The sequence below is a fragment of the Jaculus jaculus genome, chromosome 2, assembly GCF_020740685.1.
Source record: "Jaculus jaculus isolate mJacJac1 chromosome 2, mJacJac1.mat.Y.cur, whole genome shotgun sequence".
Taxonomy (NCBI): domain Eukaryota; kingdom Metazoa; phylum Chordata; class Mammalia; order Rodentia; family Dipodidae; genus Jaculus; species Jaculus jaculus.
In genome coordinates, this window is record NC_059103.1 from 86410321 (window position 1) to 86433253 (window position 22933).

Genomic DNA, 22933 nt, shown 5'->3' on the forward strand with positions numbered 1-22933 from the left:
TTCTGGCAACAAGACATTAGCACCTACATGTAGGCAAGATAATGTATAGTCAGTGTCAGAAGCCATTTGGCTGGCCTTAATAGTCTTTGGTACTGAGAAGTAATTAAAATACAAAAACTCTGTAACAGAGAGGATTTCTTTTTTGATAGAAACTTGTGTGAAACTCATAAAATTTTTGTCCATGGAAAAACTTTGTAAAAAGAAAAAAAAGAAAAAAAACATTTGGGTACCAGCACAAGACCTCAAATATTTGTCCCAACAAGGGGACACTGACAATCATTTCTAGGTTGTGTCTCTCCTCTGAGGACTATTCCTAAAATGGTCCTTCACCCTGCTAAACTAAATAACTCCCTCCCTTGCAGAGGATTGCTGGCTTTGCCTCTGATCTGGGCCGCTCCGGCTGCTTGCAGTACAGCTGCCCATACGACCTTAAAAAACTGCTCAGCTATCTTCCCCATCCCTGTCCAGCTTTTCCCAATGTTTCCTCTGGGCATTTGGGCCCTCCCTTCCCCTAATAATTCCCGTATAGATGTGGGATACATTCATCCTTTCTTATGTACTTTTAACACAACTGAGCCCAGTGCTCAATGCTGACCGCCTTCTAGAATGGCTTATATTTGTTCAGGAGAGATGACCTATGACTTTCTGCCCACCAACTGGACAGGCTTTGTGCCCCAGCCACCTTAATCCCAGATCATTTCTGGAAGCTAAATTCCCTGGCTGAGGTAGTCCTACAAAATAGGAGAGTACTAGACCTACTAACGGCCGAAAAGGGAGGGGTATGTTTGTTTTTACAGGAAAAATGCTGCTTTTATGCCAATAAATCGGGAATCATCCAGGACAAGATTAAGAGGCTCCAGGAAGACTTGGAGAGGAGGCGACGGGACCCCCAGGACAACCTGCTGCGGATGAGCTTACATGACTTCTTACCCTACCTCCTCCCTCTACCTGGACCCCTTCCCCTCCTTCTCCTCCTCCTTATCCTCACTGTAGGGCCTTGTGTAATTAACAAAATTACACAATTTATTCACCATCGGCTAGAGGCAATAAAACTTCATCAGGTCGGAATACATTACCACAGGGTAGAAACTCAGAAATTAAGTTCCTCAGATGACCCACTGCCACCTCCCCTGCCCTCCATGTGACCAATGACAGGTAAGTCCCCAGAGGGGGACAATCTAAGACAGGCCATGGAGTGGCTTCTCAGCAAGCTAAACACCTGGTATCCAATGATGGGTAAGATCCCCAGAGGGGGACAACCTAAGACAGGGGCCACGGTGACTAATGCTCTTACAAAAACAAAAGAGGGAGATGTTGGGCTCTGAAAGGCCCAGGCGTGAGGCCTATTGGAACTTCCTGAGCCTAGCTAAAGTTTGGCGACCTGTCTCTGGCCAGCTATGACTCAGCAAGACGCCTAATGGCTTCTGGCCTGCTACCTCTGCGTGGCAATTGTAATTACCATTTCAACAGTTAAAGTTTACTATTGGCCCTTACTTCTTCCCCCATCCTAAAATCCCCGCCTTCATCCCCAACATGATATAGGCAACTGCTCAGAGTAATAAAGCGAGTTGTTTCTGTGAGTTCCTGCATTGAAAAGACTCCCAACTCAGTGTGGTTTTAATCTGGTTGCCAGGAGAGATGTCTGAGTCATCTGACGCTCATCATCCCCTCAACCCCTAGGGAGGAACCAGCAGGCCTGGTCCTTCCCTCGGCACTACCTGACCGGGAAGGAGTCCCGCACATTCCACTTGCAGCCCTTCTCAGTAGGGTTTAAGTTTATCCCAGTGGGTTTTTGGGTTATGCATTGTGGGTATGGCAGTAAGTTACTGGGGAGAGCCTGTGCTTCTGGGCATAATGCCCCAACTTGTGGCTCTCTAACAATGTTTCTGCCCCCTCTTCAGAAAAACTCCCTAAAGTGTGTTCAGTATGCTTTAAGTCTACTTCAATGATGGGCTTTTAGGAGCCCCTGGATCTCTTCTTTTGTAGGTGTTGCATATCCTCAGTATCTATTTCACCCTATAGCTGATTATCAGGTTCACCATGTAAGCTGCATTTTTGCTAATCTCCCCAATTTCTCTGTGGTTTCAGCTGTGGCTTGGCTGAAGTGTGATGCATAGTTTATAACCTTGGGTCTCACTATTGTCTGAAAAAGAAAAGCAGATTTTCCAACAGAAGGTGAAGTCAGCACAGGTTAAATAGGGTAAGCATTATTAATTTAGGGAGAATTTGGTGGATGCAACCCCTCTTTCAGTCCAAGAGTAGTGGGAGGTTGACATTGGAGAACATAGTATTTGTCTCTGGGATTCTGACCTGGCTCCCAATTCCAGAGATGAGTTCCTTTCCACTGAACAGATTTCTGATCCAATCAGAAAGCTATTGGTTACCCCTCAAGGCTGTTTGCCTCTGTTGCACTTGTGTGTACATCTCATCAGGGCATTGGATTCTGAGTAGCTTAGACCCTTGGGTTGCTCATACTATTGTTGGCCACATTTTCTGGGTAGCTCATGAATTGTTTTTCAGTACAAGATGGGCTACCTGGGGTCTGGCTCGCTTCTGGATTCTAGCCAGATCTCTCCATGTTCTGTGCCAGCAGCATATGCTGTCTTCAGAAATAGGGTCTTAACATTAACCTCAGGTGGGTAATCAAGTGCTTTAATAGTAGCCTATCTTGTTTTGGTGACTGTATAGTCCTCTCTGATCAACAGCTCATTGTGAGTGGTAACCACATTCTGATACTGGGAGTTACAGGCCAGACTCCCCAACCCCCAAATAAATTAAAATAAAATTAAAAAGGGTTAGGTTTCACCCCATCCTCTCCAGATCTCTTCCTTTCAGGTGTTCCTTCTATGCTCCTGTTGAAGATTTGATCTTTTAGTCCATCTTCAAGGATAAATGTTTTGATGGTACAAATTGAATTTGGGTTCAGTCTTGTGTTCCTAAAGACTTACCTTTTCCTTCCACCTAAGTCCTTCCATCCCTATTGTCCATGGATATTACCAATTTACAAAAAAAAAGAAAAGAAAAGAAAACCATATATTCAAAATGCTTGTGATCTAGGAACACTGAAAATAACTGCATTTTTTCAGCCAAGCATATATCAGATGCTTTCCAGCACATTATTATTTTTTTATCTTCTCCAATTTACAGCACATGTGTGATTAGGAACATAACTGAATAATGTAACAGACTGCAAATAAAGTATTGGTTGTATGTGTAGATTTAGTTTGTAATTGTGCTATATTAGTTGCTTTTCTCCGTGTTGTAAATATTACACAGTGGCCTATGCTTGGCTGCTTATCAGGTATGTCAGCAGCTCCAGATGATCCAGGATAGGAACTGCAGATGAGTGAGACCATGTGACTATTGTCTTTCTGTGATTGTATGAGTTCACTGAGTGTAATCTGTTCCAAGACTGTCCATTTTTCTATAAATATCATTGTGTCATTTTATTCTCACTGCTGAGTAGAATTCCATCATAGAAATGTATCACAACTTCATTAACCATTCATCCAATGATGGACAACTGAGTTGATTCCAGTTCTTAGCTATAATGAACTGAGCAGCTCTAAACATGGTTGAGCAAATACCTCTGTGGTGAAGTGTGGAGCATTTAATGTAATGTACTGGTAAGGGAATAATTGGGTCTGTTGGCAACTCTATGTTCATCCTTTTCAGGAATCTCCATATTAATTTCCATAGTGGTTGTTCAAGTTTACATTCCCACCAACAGTGAATGAGAATTCCTCTTTCTTCACATCCTTACCAAAATTTGTTATCAATTCATATTTTATTGATTACCTGCCACACCAACTCCAGTGGAGTCTGCATGACCTGTTCACCAGGCCGAGGCAAAAGCTTCAAGGAAGAAAGCCTTCTGGAAGGATGTGCATTCTCCAGGCTTGTAGTGCCTTTTGCTGCTCTCTAATAGCTGTTTTCTTCATTACTACTGTTCTGTTCCTGACATATGACAGCAGCATGATGTTCTTTCACAATTTAGTAAAAATTAGATATGGAACAGTTTCCAAAAATCAAGTCACCTGATGGTGTGACACTTCCTCCAAAGACCCCACTGTTGTTTCAAGCCATAGTCAGAATTCTGAGGACCAAAACCAATTGATGAACCATTACCTTACATAGGAGTGTATAGGAATGGAGATACACTAGCAAATAATGGTGGGAAGCATTTTCTTGGTATTCTTTAGATTTTGTGGACAGACTTGCTAGGTCAAGGCCACTTTGTTGCTTGCTTAGGAAAGCACAAAGTGAAAGCATTGGGAAACAACTGGGATCCAATTATGAAAAGGCAGGCTTTGATACACCTACATTTTTATAGCATGGTTCAAGGAAGAAAATGTATTAGAGTTCTGACATTGCCCTGTTAGAACTTTTGTTAAACATACTTGATGCTTGAAGCAGGCTGTTCATAGAAATTGTACCGCATGAATAAACAAAGGTTAATCCAGAACTGTATATAACCTGGTGCTCTACTTCAGTAAAATACATTCAGATACATTAACCTTTGTGTGTCTGTTCGTCACTTCACCGACTCCTTGCCCACCTCCCAAGGCTGTTATCCCTCGGACTGGTGGTCCTGGCTTTGCCAGTCCGTGGCAATTACCATTCTTACTGGAGAAAGGTGGAATCTCATAGTTGTTTAATTTGCATTCACCTGATGATTAGGGATATTGAATATTTTCTTAAGCATGTGTTAGCCATTTGTATTTCTTTTTCTGAAAATTTCCTATTTAGTTCTTTGCCCCATTTTTGGAGTGGGTTGTTTTTTTTTTATTGTTTAGTATTTATTGAGTTCTTTGTATATTCTAGATATTAGATCTCTATCAGTGGGTACAGCAAGCAACATTTTTCTCTCACTTTGTGGGTAATTTATTGGATCTGATTATGGCATGTATGTCTGATTATTTTTTCTTATCTATGGATCTTAATTCTCCATTTTCTTTGCCATCTGTAAAATAAAGCAGATTGTCCCATCAAGAGTGAAACCAGCAGATTTAAAGAGGGAAGAAAGTTAATTTTATTATTTGATTTAATTTTTTTTACATGTTATGCTTTCATTGGAATACAAGGATTTAAGTATAATTCATTAAGGCATTTTCAAAACTAATTTGTTTTAGTTGATTCTCATCTCTCCCTCCTCTCTCCAATTTCTCTTTCCCCTCATTTCCTCTCACTCAAAATGTGAACTCTTCTGATTACACGTCACATGTTCTTGCTCAAAAGAAGGCTGAATTTTCATACGAATTTCATATTTAAAAGCAAATACAGTGATCAGGACATTCTATTGAAAGGGAAGGAAATCATTCTATCCTGTCCATGATATGAAATGAAGGAACAACATTAAGATATATAAATAATGGCAACAAAATAGCATTTGAAAGCTATAGTATTTGTGATGTTTTTAAATTGCTGTGGCTTGGCATTAATTTCATATGGGAGATTTCATTATTGGAATTTATATAGTGACATCTTGATGCATCTTGTAATCATGGTGAAACAATGATCCAGGTAATTACAGAGAAGAAGGGAGAAGACAGTGCAAACGAGAAAGGATGGGAAGAACAAGAGAACAGGAGGGGAAGGAACTAAGATATAATAGTATTGTGAATTCGAGTCAGCATTTCTCTCCATGCAATATTTGTTTCTGATTTCTGAAAGTTATAATCTAGGTGTTATCTAATAACATGGGAATATATGCTTACATCCTAAGTATTAAATTTTAATGTGTGGGTATGTGGATGTCAAACCCAGTTGCTTTATTGAGAATTTTTTTGAGGATACTAAGCATAGTAACACACATTCCAGAATAATAAAAAATCTAAAATATTACTTTAAAATAAGGTATTATTATGATATTGGGGAAGAATATATTACTTTTTTGCATTTTTGGTTTTTAAGACAGTATCTTACTAAATATTTGGATTAAATTGGAACTCACAATCCTCTTTCCTCAAAATATAGTCTCTTGATTAAGCTGAAGTTCTGCCTAATTAATTCACCACTATATAAGCATATATATATATATATATATATATATATATATATATATATATATGTGTGTGTGTGTGTGTGTGTGTATGTGTGTGTGTGTGTGTGTGTGTGTGTATATATATATATATATATATATATACACAGAGAGAGAGAGAGAGAGAATGGGCATGGGCACCCCAGGGTCTTTACCACTGCGAATAAACTCCAAATGTATATATACCACCTTGTGCATCTAGCTTATGTGGGTACTAGAGAATTGAACCTGGGTCCTTAGGCCTCACAAGCAAGTGCCTTAGCCACTAAGCCAACTCTCCAGGCTCCCAATTGGTCTCTTAATTATAAAAATTCTTATAAAACAAATCCCAAATAACTTATGTATTTATTTACCTAAATTCTATTTCTTAATATTTCACTTTTATTTGTAATCAGAGAGATGCATTTCCAAACAGAGAGAAGCAGACACAGAGTGAAATAGAGAAAGAAAGAGAGAAAGAGAGAAAGAGAGAGAGAGAGAGAGAACAGGCCAGAGCTTCTAACCACTGAAAATGAACTCCAGATGCAGGTGCCACTTTGTGCATCTGGCTTTATGTAGGCCCTGCATAATCAAACCCAGGTTGTTAGTCTTTGCAGGTGAACACCTTAACCATTGTAAAATAGGTTTTGGAACAAGAGTATTATAATATTTGTGAGATCAATAATTTCCCCCTTATTGTCAGTGTTTTCTTGGTCATTCATTATACATTTTCAAAGGCAAAACAACAACAACAAAAAACCCTCCTTCACAAGTTTCCTTGTACATAAAAGTCTTATAGGGTATATACGTCAGTGTTTCTTTTTCTGTTTGTTATTTTTGCTGACCTTTTTTAAGTTTTAGTTTATTTTACTTTTTTATTTGCATAGTTCTCTCGGTGTGAGTTTGTGTGTGTAGGCCATACCAGGGCCCCTTACTACTGAGAATGACCATTGGATGCTTCTGCCACTTTTAGCAAATGGCTTACGTGTGTTGCTTGGAAATTGAGTCCTGGAGACCAGGCTTTGCAAGCAAGCACATTTAACCACTGAGCCATCTTCTGATATTTTTGTACTTTTTTCATCAATTTATCAGCCATTTATTCCACTTTGTTGATGTTTTTTGTAGGTTATGAATTTATTTCCTCACCTTACTCATTTGCTTGAGTCCTTTAGTGGTTCAGATGCTTCTTTATGAAGGACCATAATATCTCAGACATTTTAGTTAGCTCGTGATTGTTTGTTCTGCTACTGAGTTGTGATCTTGTCCAGATGTTGCAGTGGTCTTGTGTCAGGTATGTGTGCTTCTCTGGTGTGCTTTGTGTATCTTTCAGGATGGATATATCTTCTGATTTCCTAATCATTTCGCTAGTTTTACATGAGTCCTACTTTGAACTGTCTTCACATGGAATTGTGTTTCCTGCTGCTTTTAGGGAGGAGTTTGTTGATTGCAAATCCCCATGAAGAATTCCCAGTATTTCTGGTGTTGAGTTACAGTAGGAGACTCATGCATTTCTATAGTTTCCCTGATAGGGTACAGAGATGTCAGCACTGTGGTACTAGCTGAGCTAAATCTCTTTTATGTATGTTTTTAGCTAAGGGTATCAATATTTAACTAGTGAAATGAAGGAATAGGGGAAGCAAATGTGTCAAATGTAACTGAGAAGGTAGATATATGAGTCAGAGATATGGGAACTAGGAGAGAGACAGTTACAGACATGGACAAATAGAAAAGGAAAATTTTCTAACCCAGTCTCTGAAATGGTGTTGTCCTTCTAGGTGCCTTTGTCTGCCATCAGGATATGGGACAGAGTTCCAAAGAACATTTATGATGATTGCATGTAGCTTCTATGGGTGGGTTGTTACCACCTCAGATTTCCTCACCATGCTTCTATTACTCTAGCCTACACTTTCCCTTCTCGAGTCCTCAATCCTTGCATACTGGACTTGTGTACTGGTTGCTTATTTTCAAGGTAGTCTTTCTTGTCACAGCCTTCATTCACCAAGTACCTATGGCATAACTTCACTGTAGGCTCCAGCTAATGTTATGTAGTAGGAAGAGGGTGTGCTGATGGAATCATGATGCTGGCCCAGGTCTGTCTTCATTGCAAGGAAATTACTTCAACTTACTTCTGTTTTGTATCAGTTCTTATTTTATATAAGTAGGATCTATATTCCTCAACTTGCTTGGTCATTTTGATTAATCCCCTATTTTACCTGGAAGTTCACATATGAGCATCAATCTTGAAATGGCCTTCTGCTGGTGGCCATACAAATGTGGTTAGCTTGGCATCTCTCACAAAAGCCACATTCTTAACATTTCCCTGGCATTTGTATCCACAGTAGTTGAATCCCTCAAAAACTCTGCAAGTTTGGCTCAAGAATGACAAGCAAAGACAGTAGGGTTTATTCTTTATGGCAGGTTTTCTCAACCTTTCCATGATTGACATTTTAATCTAGATGTTTAGTGTGGAGAGCTTCCCTTTTGTCCTGTGCTGTACAACAGCATCCTTGGCTTCTGCCTAGCAGACTTCAGAAACAGATACCTGGCTAAGACCATCAGAACAGGATCTGTATCATGTCAGATATATCCTGGGGATGCTATTGGCCTTGGCTGAGAATTTCTGCTTTAGTAGGTTAGTATTGATGAATAGAAAAGTGAAGCTTTAAATGAGGTGTGGAGACAGATTTCTATTTTCAAGTGCAGTGTACTCATTGATAACAGTTGCCAATTTTTCACAGTTTTATCACAACTGGGGCTGTGTTCATACTTGGCCTATAACTCTTAGGAAGGTTGAGTCTGTATATTTATCCTCAATTGATAAGAGAAGCCAGCCTTGGCTAAAACACTTGTCTTAGTTTGTATCCCATGATGTTTCTTCTCATATGCATCTAGTTTTTTGTATTTAATTTGTTATTATCTTAGTTATATAAAAAGTACTGTTTTCCCTCCAGAAAACATGTTCATTTTGTTTGAATCTCATTACCTCCCACTGCTTTAGAGATATTCTCTTATTCTTTTATCTCCTGATTGTCTGTGTTGCTATTGTGTTTTTAATTATTCCCATTGGTTTCATCTCCAACCATTTTTAATGTTTTCCAAAAATGAAAAAGAAAAAACACAACCCCGTGCTCTCCTTCTTCCATATGTAGTTCAACTTAAGGGTCTGTTCAATTTATAAAGTCTCTGTATCAACTTTGACATCTGCTTAGGTTGTCTACCAACCCTTGTGTGGTCAACTCAGAAACTTCTACACAAATCAAGTCTCTTACTATCCTAGACTTATAATCAGTAGCTATATACTTATGTGGCTGCTCAAGTGATACTTCATACTTAGCATAGTAAAACTAAATTTAGGATGATTTTCCACATTGATGCTCAGTGAATAGGTCAACTACCCAGGTAAAAGTATGCCAGAAACTTGGGAGCTATCACAAAATGATTATTCTTCCTTACACTTGTGAATCCAGTGAATCTCAACAATTTTAACAGGAAATATCTTCTGCAGTATATCTAAGAGTCTATCCTACAACACTTTGTCACTTTGTAGAGGACTACCTAGTACAAATACATCCTCTATTTACACCTTCCAGTCCACTTACTACCTTATACTGAGGTTGGTAGCAATAATTCAAATTTAATCCATAGTCCTCTGACATACCACAGTAATGATTTCCTTGGTTCTAATGGTAGTTTCTTTATTTAGTCTGCATGCCTTTGCATGGTACAGTCTTTTTATTTTCCATTTTCTGCTCTTAGTCCTCTGTTCCCATATCTTCCATTTTGAGTATTTAAAGCCTGCATATTTTCCCTTCTTGTTTTGCACAGTTAAGGCTATAAATTCTTAGATATAATGGCAATTCTTCATCTCTATGAACTTTTTGTACTCATATTATTGAATTTTCTTTTTTCCATTACAGTCATCAGATTTGTTAATTTACATTTGTGTAGCGGTCAAGTTAATGCTCCTCTGCAGTGTTCTTGCCTTGAATTACAATGATATCTCATGTGTTCACTACTTTGTTCTCAACACCCTGAATTTTACTTGCACTAATAATGATAATTTAAAAATGTGTTAGACTTCTAATAAAGCAAGTTTCTTTCTATGCGCAAAGAAATCCCAAATACAAGTGATAGAGAATTGGTAAGGATAACACGTGTGACCTTAGAAGATAGTTGCTTTGTGAGGTAGTTCAGTTCCAGTGACAGCTTGCTGTTCACTGTAAGTGCTCAGTTCAGCAACTAATGGTAATCATCTCTGATAATGAAGTGGTGAGATCCTCAAGAGATGACAGTGTGACATTGAAGTAGGTTTATTAAGATATCTTCCATTGCCTATAGATGCTCCTAGGCTCATATTACTGCATCATTAATTTGTTTAGAGAGGATGATTTTAACATAATTGCCTTTAACTTAACTCAGTCAATTTTGACCTTGAGCATCTGTGGTTGATAAATGCAAATATGCTTCTTATAATCAATTTTAAAAGCTATGTATAAATACAGGATATGATCCTAAACTGCCTCCCAACTTGAGATGTATCTCTACTATACTTCATTAATGCCATGAACTTCCTAAATCATAACATGCTCTTTGAAGATTGCAGGCTTCAAAACTGGAAATGTGTATCATTATGTTATTGTTTAGCATTATCTTAGGTATTTGTTTCTGTAAATTAGAAGCATTTCTCATAGCAAAGTGCCATTTGCTGTGGAGCCTTTGATCTGTAGAAATTGGTTAACTTATAAAAATATTTTTCTGTACAATTTAATTATTTGAGTTTTATAAATAGGATATTAAATAATTAAATTAAATTACCAAAAACACCCAACATTGTTGGACCAAATAACTATTTTAGATACCATTTTCTTTTATCTTAAAGTGACATTTGTGTTCTTTACTTGAAGTTATTGGCATATTTTCTATTCTCATAGTCAATGAATATATACTATGTCCAGCCCTAAAAGATGATTGGAAAGAAAAATTCCTCTCTGTATTTCCTATCTATGCATCATCTATCTACCTACCAACCTATATATGATCTATCTATCTATCTATCTATCTATCTATCTATCTATCTATCTAAATACCTATCACCTATCAATCAATCCTATCTATCATCTATATGCACATATATATGTACATATTTTTTTTTTGTTTTTTCGAGATAGGGTTTCACTCTAGCTCGGGTTGACCTGGAAATCACTCTGTAGTCTCAGGGTGGCCTCGAACTCATAGCAGTCCTCCTACCTCTGCCTCCCAAGAGCTGGGATTAAAGGCGTGCACCACCATGCCAGGATTTATATGTACATATTTTATACACATATATGCATGCATATGCTATGGTATAGCTACTTAGGATACTTATGTACATAAATCTTTAATTTCCTTTCCACTGTATTAGCTATTTTATTTTAAAAGCATTAATCAGATAAATAATCTTTAGTATGGTTCTAATAGCTTGCTAAACTGAATTGTTAAAATGAATAGATTTGGTTTCTTTGATAGTGCTTCCAGATAAAAGTCACAAAAATCTGTCCAGAATAAAATGCATTCAGTTATCAGACACATCAGAGCTGTAGTAACATTTCTGCCACAGTTAGACATTTCTTGTAAGTACTGCCTAACTTCTTGCTGACTTAAATGTACTACTGGAAAGACTATGATATTGTTTTCAGAATCATTATTTGCTTAACTTTGTTCTTAATTACCAGTGTCATACAACATAAGTGAGAAATGAGAAGTATTGCAAAGCATGGATGTTAGTGCAATTAGATGATGCAATGGATTCAGTAGACTAAATGATGTCTGATGATTCATTGCCTCCATCTTACATACAAGTATCAGTGGAAAGGAAAAAAAATGTCACTTTTAATTAATTGAAATGTTGGATTATTGTACTGTTATGATTTGGCATATATTTATCCTCTTTTATGTTGTATACTTGACTTTTTAAAACTGTTTTATTGACAACTTTCATTATTATAGTCAATAAACTATGAAAATGTCTTCCCCTTTCCTACTTTCCCTTTCACATACCTACCCTCCATCTGATGTCATCATTTTTCTTCCTATTATTGGGGTCAAATGAGCCAATAGGTGTGATAGTGGCATGTCTGTTATAGGAAAAATTAACTGTTCTCTAATTTGACTGGAGACCCACTCCAGGGGAGGGAATATATGCCTGATATTGTAAACCTAGTCAAAAGCCTAGGGCAGGGGAGGTCATGAATTCTTGGGGAGTAACAACTGCTTTTGTCTGGCTAAATGCATATATTATGTTCAAAAAACTTCCTTATAAGCACTTTTCTTTACATTCATACCCATATATTAATGCCACTCTCACTTTTGGTTAGAGAAGCATCTCTTTTCAGATGGGGGTGACAACTGGGATGATTCAAAGGGCACCATGGTGCTGAGAAGTAACAAGAGAAGTGGTCATCACTGAGACACCTCTATCACACTTTCCAAGAATCAGGGTCTATTGCAGAAGAGGTGGCAGAAAGGATGTAACAGCCAACGGAAAGTTGGGACTACTAACAATGTAATCTTCCAGGCAAAAAAATGGCCTGGCTATACATAACGTTGCATTGCCTGGCACTACCTTAATCTATATATTTAGTAAGGTGAGTATTCCCTTTGTCATGTGAAATGCAACAGCATCCTTGGCATATTCTATGCCTTTACTACTATACTTATTCAGAATGTTGGTTCTACTCAGACTTAAACTTGTTTGCAAAAATCTGTTTAAAGCTTCCCAAACCTCTTCTAATCTCTATAGTTAATCTTACCTGATTTTTGTAATCAAAGTACTAAACACTTCTGTTGAAACTATTCTAGGCTGCTTATGTCTTCACTATTAAATAAATCCACCTATTCTGCCCATTCACAAATAGATTATACAGTCTTTCTTAATATGCAGAACACTGTGTCCATACTACCAGAAAGAATGGGGCAAGGACCTCATTTTTGAATCCTAGGGTCTTATAAGACAGAGGTGGTTTATGGCAAAGAACCAGGAAATAATCAAAGAGACTCCTTTACTGATTTGTCTTACTTACCTCTAAGTGTGAATCAATATCCCTTATCTAATTTGCGCTTAGCAAGAATAAAGTGGTGGGAGATTTGGTACTTTTTTTTTTTTTGAAGTAGGGTCTCACTCTAGCCCAGGCTGACCTGAAATTCACTATGGAGTTTCAGGGAGGTTTCGAACTCGTGGCAATCCTACTACCTCTGCCACCCAAGTGCTGGGATTAAAGGCATGCGCCACCACGCCTGGTTTGATTTGGTACTTTTAATCTCAGTGCTAGACAGATTGATATCAATCTTTTTTGATGAATGTAGTAAATGTTCATCTGAAAGCTCCTTCCCTAAATAATTACTAGAGATGTGTAATGAGACTCAGGGGTATTGAAGCTAAAGAAAAGCAGTGATATAGGAATTCAAATTTGGGGTTGAGAGCAACAGAACTTTTCTTAGCTCTTGGGTGGATAACAACTTAGCAGTTTGGGTGAGGAAACAGTCACACAAAACTTCCTAAGTTAGTCAGTGGTCTCATGGTTCTTTATGAATATCAATGAATGAAATCCATAGAGCAGAGGATGTAATTAAGAAAGAGTTTGTGACAGAGCTTAGTAAAATAAAGTAGAATTTCTACCAAAGATGGGATTTCCAAAAATAGGAAAAATCACCTAGAGACCGTGATTGTGTTTTCTATGGCAAGGTACTGTATCTGGGCTGAGTTAGACAATACAGCCACTACCTCAGGTGTCGAAGCACCTCCAGGCTTTCAAAAAAGGAAAAATAACCACGTACATTACTAGGAGAGGGGTAATCATGAAGGGGTGATGATCTCTTCTAGATTATCTTCTAGAAAAGGGAGGACTTCATTATGGAAGAGGAAATAAGAAAAGACCAGACTCTTCTGGCTTTTCCTCATCTTTGATCAAATTGATAATGTATTTATTTTCTCAGTTTTACTCAGACAGCCAAATAGACTCAGTGACTTTTAAGGGAAGAAATGCAGTAGAACTCTAAGATTACATGTTGAGTGTGAAATTATGCTTTGGTGTATTTCCTGATTCTAGAATATAGCATGAAGCTTTATTGATAACAATGTCATGAAAGTCATATCCTCACTACCAAAGTAAAAGATCAGCCTCATCAGAAACTAAAGTTCTGGTGAAGTAACGGAGACAAGGAATAGGGAAGATGAAGGGATTCTTTCAGAGCTGTTCTTTCAGACAAGAACTTTAGAATGTAGATAACAGCTGTAGATGTACAAGGGCTGAATATGGCTGTTAAGCTGCCTAGGTTCAAACCTTACCTGTCTTGCTTTGGGATATTAACCTTTCTAAGACTTTCTTCCTTTGCATAATTGAGTTAATACAGATAATTTGATGCATTTATCTTAAAATTAAATGAAATGTTATACATAGATTGCTGAAACTTATCCTTACTCCTTGGCAGATAATAATTTAAAAAAAGGTTATAGAATGAAATACATGCTATGGGCTTTTTGATAAATTCACAGGGTTTTATTCAAGGAAGTATGTCATCTTAGAACTTTATTTAACTAGGGTCAAGGGAGAATATTGAAATGGGTTTTCTAGGCTGGTGTCTATGGATTTCTGAGGCAGCATTATCTTGAAAATATACACTATGATCTACACTCAATACTCATAATTCAATAAAATAGCCCAGACAGTAAAGCTTTTGGGAAGAAGAAGGTGTGTTTATTTCAGGGTGTTGCTGAGACAGGAGTCACTGAGCACAGCCTTTGTGAACTCCCATCTGCCCATTTAGATGAGTGTGACCAGGGCGATAGAGCTGGTAGAGGGCTGCTCTGCTCTGGAGCAGATGGACTGGGCTTTACCACAAACATAGCTGCTCCCGCATTTAAGAATACAAATAACAGATACCCCTAACTGGCTTTATAGGTGTAAGAAATCCTGTAAACTAAAAACTGTCATCTCACCGAGTGCCCTGTGGATGAGTGAGGACACAGTGAATGAAGGCCACATTCATGCCAGTAAGTCCTTTCTCTTGGGCTGGCCCATGGAGACATTGTGGCCAAGTTTTGGAACAACCCAGAGCTTGGTCATGGTTGATGTGGGATTGCTGTAAAAAATTATAAACTATTTTACTTTCTTGCATAGACACAAAATGTAAATAATTTTTTTCACAACTTTTTACAAGTAGTTATCCATTGTAATCTAACTATATATAAGCTTCGAGTTAAAGTTTTTATATCCTATGTTGACAATATTTTTGCCTTGTAATTTCCCCAAGACAGGTTGTTACATTAACGTATGTGCAAGTAGATCAGTCCTGGTAAGTTCCTTAGACGGTGATCCATGGTATTGCAAGAGGGCTCAAGAAGCTACTTGAGAATTAGTGAAGGGTGTGCTCATGTTCTGTGGAAGGAAATTGTGGAAGTGGGGCTCTAGAGCCTACTCCCTAATAGTCTCTCCCATAGCAATCCAGTGTTATGTGTTTTACACTGCACAAATCCATTTTTCTTCAGTAATATCAATAGTCTAATTAAGTTTGAAAAATTCCTTTTAGAATACTAAATTAATACTCCATAGGAACAGCATTTATTTATATAAATGAAAATAATTATATCCTCAAATTTCTGGCTAGTAGATTAGCATGTTTGGTTGACACAGCATAGGCATTGTGCACGGTGTCTTTCAGACAGTCTGAGACAGTTTTGATGTGTGGAATGCAAGTTAATTTTCCAATACACATTCTTGCATTAGAGTGCAGACAGGGAATAAAGGCTTTGTATTGGGGCTTCTTTAGTGCATACTGTTGGATTCACAGGGGTTCTGTGCATATATTTTTTGTGCTAAGCAACCCCACACTGAAGCTCATTCTTGTTTTCTCAACTGAGAGGTCACCAGCAACACTGAGCACCCTTCTGTCCTCTCTTCCTTTCTTCCTGTCAAAGACCCAGTACCATCTCCAAGTGGAGACAGATAACAGACAATGTTTCCTAGTATTTAAACTTACTAAAGCCTATGATTTGATTCAAGGAAATGATTTTCAAAGCTTATTGGGAAGAAGTGCATTTGTGTTGTTCTCTGATCATCTTCTGTGCCACAGCATATTTCTGTGAAGATTATTAGTGCTAAATGCTTATTGTTTCCCTCATGTTGCATATGTGGAAACAGTTTAAATTTGGGTGTGGGTAAAGCTCTTGATGAGGCTCCAAGAGACTTTATTATTTAAAGAAGGAATGCAATTTGAAAATAAAGTTTATATGACTTATTAAGCTATGCAAAATTCATTAGGCAATGACCATAGTGCCTAGCAACCAGAGCTCTGATGCTTGCTATTTTTTTACTTATGTAACTAACTTGGTCATGAAGAGAAGTGGTATTTATATTGGTTTATGTTTTGAGGACCATGTAGGTCCATGTACTCATATGATGAAAAGATCAAAGACTGCAAAGAGCTGGAAAACTATAAATATTATACTCATAAAAATCTTTAATGTGTCAACACTTCAGCAGAGACAAAAGCAATAGTTTCTTAGTAAATTAACAAGATTGCTTGTGTCTCACCAATTCTAGCCTAAGTGCAGACCCATGAAAAAAGAAAATATATATTCATACATTAAATTTGTCCAAAATAGTCCTAGCAGCATTGTTGTTATTAGCTAACATGTTGAAATATATCAAATGTTCATCAAAGGAATGTATAAACAAATTGTAGAAACAAAGAAGTAATAAGGAGCTTTGGGAGTTAGAGTTCTACTTTAAACACAAGAAAAATTTTCTGGTATAAGATAATGTTAAGGACTACATCATATTATGAGAGTATAAATGTTGGTGATGACCAATTTTATGCTACTTGTAACTTAATACAATTTTATAAACTTGGTAATTGATAATTTCAATCATATGACATTTAAATATGGGTATTAAAATGTACCATTGAAGTAGCAAGGACAAGATTAATAATTTAGTAGCATGATGTGAGGATCATATCAATGAAGGATAAAATTTCTAATAACAAATTTAACATATGATAGATCTGTAATTTGTATAAAGACAATACTTTGTTTTTTATCTAAACGATATTCCTTTCTTTGGACAAAAAAAAATGTTCTATTCAAATGTTACAAATTTATAAATTTGAAAATGTTAATGTGAATAGTGATTTTTATAATTTCATAATACCACATGATGTAATATATAATAAGGTTTTTGGGGGATGATGAAAATTGCTTGGCTTCTCTTAAGTCACATAGCTTTTATCATATAGGTTCACACAAGTCTTTGCATTCTATGCAAACTTCACCTCTACAGTCAACTTCTCATCACTTTGAGGTTGGTCTCCTGTAAGAGCAAGGTCTGTCAGGAGCCTTTCATGAGGAGATAGGACCCAGACCCACATGAGTAACAATGTGATTCTAACATTCATGTCCAAAATGATTGTCTTGATGTTTTAGCATCTTTTTTGCAGTTCTCTGTAGTTCTTTACTTCAGGGTTTTCCCGGTATACATCATCTAATTCTTAAAATTCTGATTTTAGGGCTGGAGAGATTGCTTAGTGGTTAAGTGCTTGCCTGTGAAGCCTAAGGACTCTGGTTTGAGTCTCGATTCTCCAGGACCCACGTTAGCCAGATGCACGAGGGGGCGCACGTGTCTGGAGTTCATTTGCAGTGGCTGGAGGCCCTGGCATGCCCATTCTCTCTCTCTCTCTCTCTCTCTCTATCTATCTACCTCTTTCTCTCTCTGTCACTCTCAAATAAATAAATAAAAATGAACAATTTTTTTTTTAATTCTGATTTTAGAAAATGAGAGACTTCACAAACAAGTGTCACCAAATTTTGCTCCTTAATAGAAAGTGGCTACTCTTATAAATTCTCTAAGTGACAGACATATTTTATTTATTTATTTATTTTTGAGGAAGTTCTATTTCCATTATATTTTTTCTTCTCCAACCCTTTACATTTGGGCTAACAGAAATCTCAAAGCATATATTAAATTCCTACAAACAGAAGTTACTATACTACACAAACTTAAATTGAATCCATACAAGTACTGGGTCCTCCCCTGCTGACAAATATGTCTAGAGCACTGAATTCTGTTTCTAAATCTCATATCCAATGGCAATCTGCTATCTTCTAAACCCATTGTGTTTTTCTGAATTAATTTTGCCTATTTTACACCCTATAATTGATCTTTAGCCTATTCTTTTATATTTCAACAGCAAAACATAGATTGTAATTGATGATATTAATGATGCTTAAATTGAAAAGAAACTATTAGCCAGGCATTGTGACACATACCTTTAATCCCAACACTTGGGAGGCAGAGGTAGGAGGATCACCATGAGTTTGAGACCACACCGAGACTAGTGAATTCCAGGTGATCCTTAGCTGGAATGAGACTCTAAAAAAAACAAACTATTATCTAATTAATTATACATTTTATATTTTGTATTACCAGATGCATTTTCACCCCCAGGATAGTAACTTAGAATATCTCAAGCTGTGATATTAAGAGGTCTTTTGACTTAGAGGAGAGAAAGGAAACAGTAGGAAAGGTGGGAAGGAAGAAGCAAGAAGTTTAGGGAGAAGAGACAAGACAGGATCAGGAAGAACGCGATGAATAAAAAGAGGAATATAGATGTAATATTTTTCATATATTCATGTATGTCTGCACACATTTTAAAAAGTATGTGCTAGACATCTAGCCATTTTGGAGCAAAAATGAGTCATGCTAGTTCTGTACTGAAGCTCAGATATAAGAACTGATGTTCACTGACCATAATTGAGAGGATTAGGTTTAATAAATTCCCCAAGATTCTTTTTCATTTCTGCATGTGTATTATATCACTGAGTATAATAATGATTATTTTGTATCATATTTGAATATATAGATTATGTTGAGGTTAGTCTAAAATTTTAAGGATTGGGTCATATAATGGAAAAAGACAGCCATATTTACAACTTATCTAAATGCTTTTGAGGAACATGTTATTAGTAAAGCCTATAAGCTCAGAAAAAAGTCTGGAATTCATGTTTTTTCTCTGCAAGAACACTATCAGAAAAAAGTGTACATATACTTAAAATCATTGTTTGGAACTTGATATGTCTTATGAACTGTAAAAACTGATTGTGTTAGAAGCATAAATAGAAAATTACTATCTTAAAAGAAAGATTTCTTAACAAAATATGATAGTTTTGAAATTATATCAAAGGTTATTCAGACTCTTTAAATATATCAGAAACTTTACATGTTTATTAATATCTGTAAAAAAAAACACCACATTGTCTCTGTGGCAGATGTTTTTGTATAAGAAGTCATTTACAGGATTTTGAATCTAAGCTATGCTGTCTTCCATAGTTCTTAGTGATAAGTTGCACAATGTAAAATCACAGAGTTGAAGGTGACTCTGTCTATATAAAAGGCGTTTGAGAAGATACAACATCACTTCATGATCAAAACATTGGAGAGAATTGGCATGGTTGGTTCATATATTAACATAATAAAGGCAACATACAAAGCTCCTAAGGCCCAAATAACACTTAATGAAGAGAGACTGGAGGAATTGCCATTAAGATCAGGAACAAGACATTGTTGTCCACTCTCACCTCTGATCTTCAATATAGTGCTGGAAGTCCTACCTCAAGCATTAAGACAGGAGAAGGAAATAACAGGGATGCAATTTGGAGATGAAGAAATTAAGTTAGCTCTACTCTCTGATGGCATGATTGTATATGTAAGACACCTGAGAGACAACAACCCAAAACTCCTGAAGGTGATTAACTCCTATAGCAAAGTAGCAGGATACAAAATCAATGCACAAAAATCAGTAGCCTTTCTATATGCAAATTACAAAGATACAGAGAAAGAAATAAGGGACATGGTCCCTTTTCAATACCAACAAAAAATAAAATACCTTGGAATAATGTTAACCAAGTGAAAGATCTATATAATGAAAACATAAAAACACAAAAGTAATTGAGGAGGACTTGAGAAAATGGAAAGACCTTCCATGCTCCTGGATAGGCAGAATTGACATTGTGAATATGGCAATCCTACCAACGGCAATATACAGATTTAATGCATTCCAATTAAAATCCGAACAGAGTTCTTCACAGAGAAAGAAAAAATAATCTCAAATTTCATATGGAAAGGCAGAAGGCCTCATATATCCAAATATATTCTCAGCAAAAGAAATACCTCTGTAGGCATCACCATACCTGATTTAAAGCTATATTACAAAGCCATAGTAATAAAAACATCATGGTACTGGCATAAAAACAGGAGTAAAGACCAATGGAATAGACTTGCTTTGGGTCAAGCAATTATAGCTACTTGATATTTGACAAAGGCCCTAACAATATAGGCTGGAAAAAAAGATAGCATCTTCAACAAGTGGTGCTGGACAACCTGGATAACCATATGCAGGAAATTGAAACTTGATTCATATATTTTGCTATGTATTACACTGAAGTCCAAATGGATCAAAGGCCTCAATATAATACCAGAAACTAGATTACTACTTGAAGAAAATATAGGAAGTACTTTCCATGACAGGAATGGAAAAAGACTTCCTCAACAAAACCCCAGTAGCTCACGATCTTAAACACCCACTCAATCAATGGGATCACATGAAGCTGGAGAGTTATTTTACAGACAAGCATACAATAAGCAAAGCCAATAGATTACCCACAGAATGGGAGAAAATATTTGCTGGTTATCAACTGACAGAGGCCTAATTTCTAGAATCTACAAAGAACTCAAAAACCTAAACAGTAAAAAGTCAAACACCATATTCACAAAATGGGGCAAAGAGCTGAATAGGCAGTTCACAGAGGAAGAAATATGGCAAACACACATTTAAGAAAATGTTCATCATCCCTAATCATCAGGGAAATGCAAATTAAAACTACTGTGAGATTCTACCTTAGCCCAGTAAGGATAGTAAACATCAAAAAATCAAATGAAAATAAATGCTGGCAAGGATATGGAGAAGTTGGAACACTCATCCACTGTTGGTGGGAATGTAAGATGGTACAACCACTTTTGAAAGCAATATGAAGACTCCTGAAAAAGCTAACTATAGAGATACCAACAGACCCAGTTATTCCCTTACTGGGCATCTACCCTAAAACCTTCAAACCACAGGCCAGAGAGATTTGCTCAACCATGTTTGTAGTGGTTCAGTTCATAATAGCTAAGAACTGGAATCCACGCAGACGCCCATCACTAGAAGAATGGATAACTAAGATATGGTATATTAACACAATGTAATTCTATACAGCAGTAAGGAAAAAAATGACACAATAAAATCTTTTGAAAATGGTTGAACCTGGAACAGATCATTCTCAGTGAACTTACCCAATCACAGAAAAAAAAAAAAAATCACCACATAGTCTCACTCATCTATAGCACCTAGACTGAATCTACCCAAGATGCCTTACATAGCCAGCAAGCATCTCAAGGACTAGACAACAGGATGGGTGGGGAGGGAGGGGAAGGGAAGGGAGAGGGTGGGAAACAAAAATATAGACCCAAACGACAATGGTACCATAAAATTCTATATCCTAAAAGGCAGAACAAATGGCTGAACCTTTACCAGGCCCTTAGAGGGAACACCTGACCCACAAGACACTAGAGAGGGTATGATGAAGACTGACCTTAATCTTCTACAGCCTCTCTCTCTCTCTTCTCTCTAACTCTTTTATATTAGTTATCTTTTTCTTACTTTTCTTAGTGGGCACTGACCTATAACAGCCAGTACCAACATGTGGCTATCATCCAAAATGAGCTTTTATGATGTTGTTTTTATATTTATTTATTTATTTGAGAGCAACAGAGACAGAAAGGAAGAAAGAGAGGAGAGAGAGAGAGAGAGAGAGAGAATGGGCACCCCAGGGCCTCCAGCCACTGCAAATGAACTGCAGACACATGTGCCCCCTTGTGCATTTGGCTAATGTGGTTCCTGGGGAACCAGGCCTCAAACCGGGGTCCTTAGGCTTGTCAGGTAAGCATTTAACCATTAAGCCATCTTTCCAGCCCCACAATGAGCTTTTGATCAGAGAGACCTATAAGGTTTCCCAAAAGAAAGACAGATTTCTGCCAGAGTACTTGATGACCCACCAAAGGTTAGTGGTAAGACCATACTGCTGAAGACACCTTATGTGGTTGACACATAAAATGGATTGGCATGGCTGGAAGCTGGAAGAGAATTGGTCCCCAGACAGTCAGCGTGTCTAGTGCCAGAAGATGCTACATGGGCAACTGGGGGAAAATGACCAATATCTGTTCAGGAAACTCATGGACTAACCTACTAAGCAGCAAGTAACCTGTAGTGATGCCCACACAAGTGCAATAGTGGCACACAACCATGGTGGGGAACCAATTCCTCTTGATTTGGCTAACTGATCCCCTGAGAGGTAAGGGACCCACAGGTGGATCTGGAAAACAAGTCATAATCATATCCAAACATAATCCCACTCTCCATTATCAAGCTACCACCAATTGTGGGCTACAAGAGGGCCTAAGCATATTAAATTCTCTATTAAAAAATAAGGGTTATCTCATTTGTCTGGTGCTAACTTACTCTCTCTCCATTGGAGAATCTGCTTCTCTTTTTCAGATATATGTAGACCCTAAGGAGAAATCCACCCCATCATACCTCAAAGGGGCTCCAGGTGAAACTAAGGACAATTAGTGAAACAAACAAGGGTGCTATTTTCTTCATGAACCAAGTACCAGCAGAAGGGTGAAGGAGAACAACAGAGAAAAAAAATCAACTCCTACCAAATCAGACATCCAGAGACTCAGAGGCCCCAATCACCCCATCACTGAAGCAGACCAAAAATAAATCCAACAGGGAAATTATGCAGAAGAGGGGGGAGAAAGAATGTCTGAGCTACATGTTGGGTCA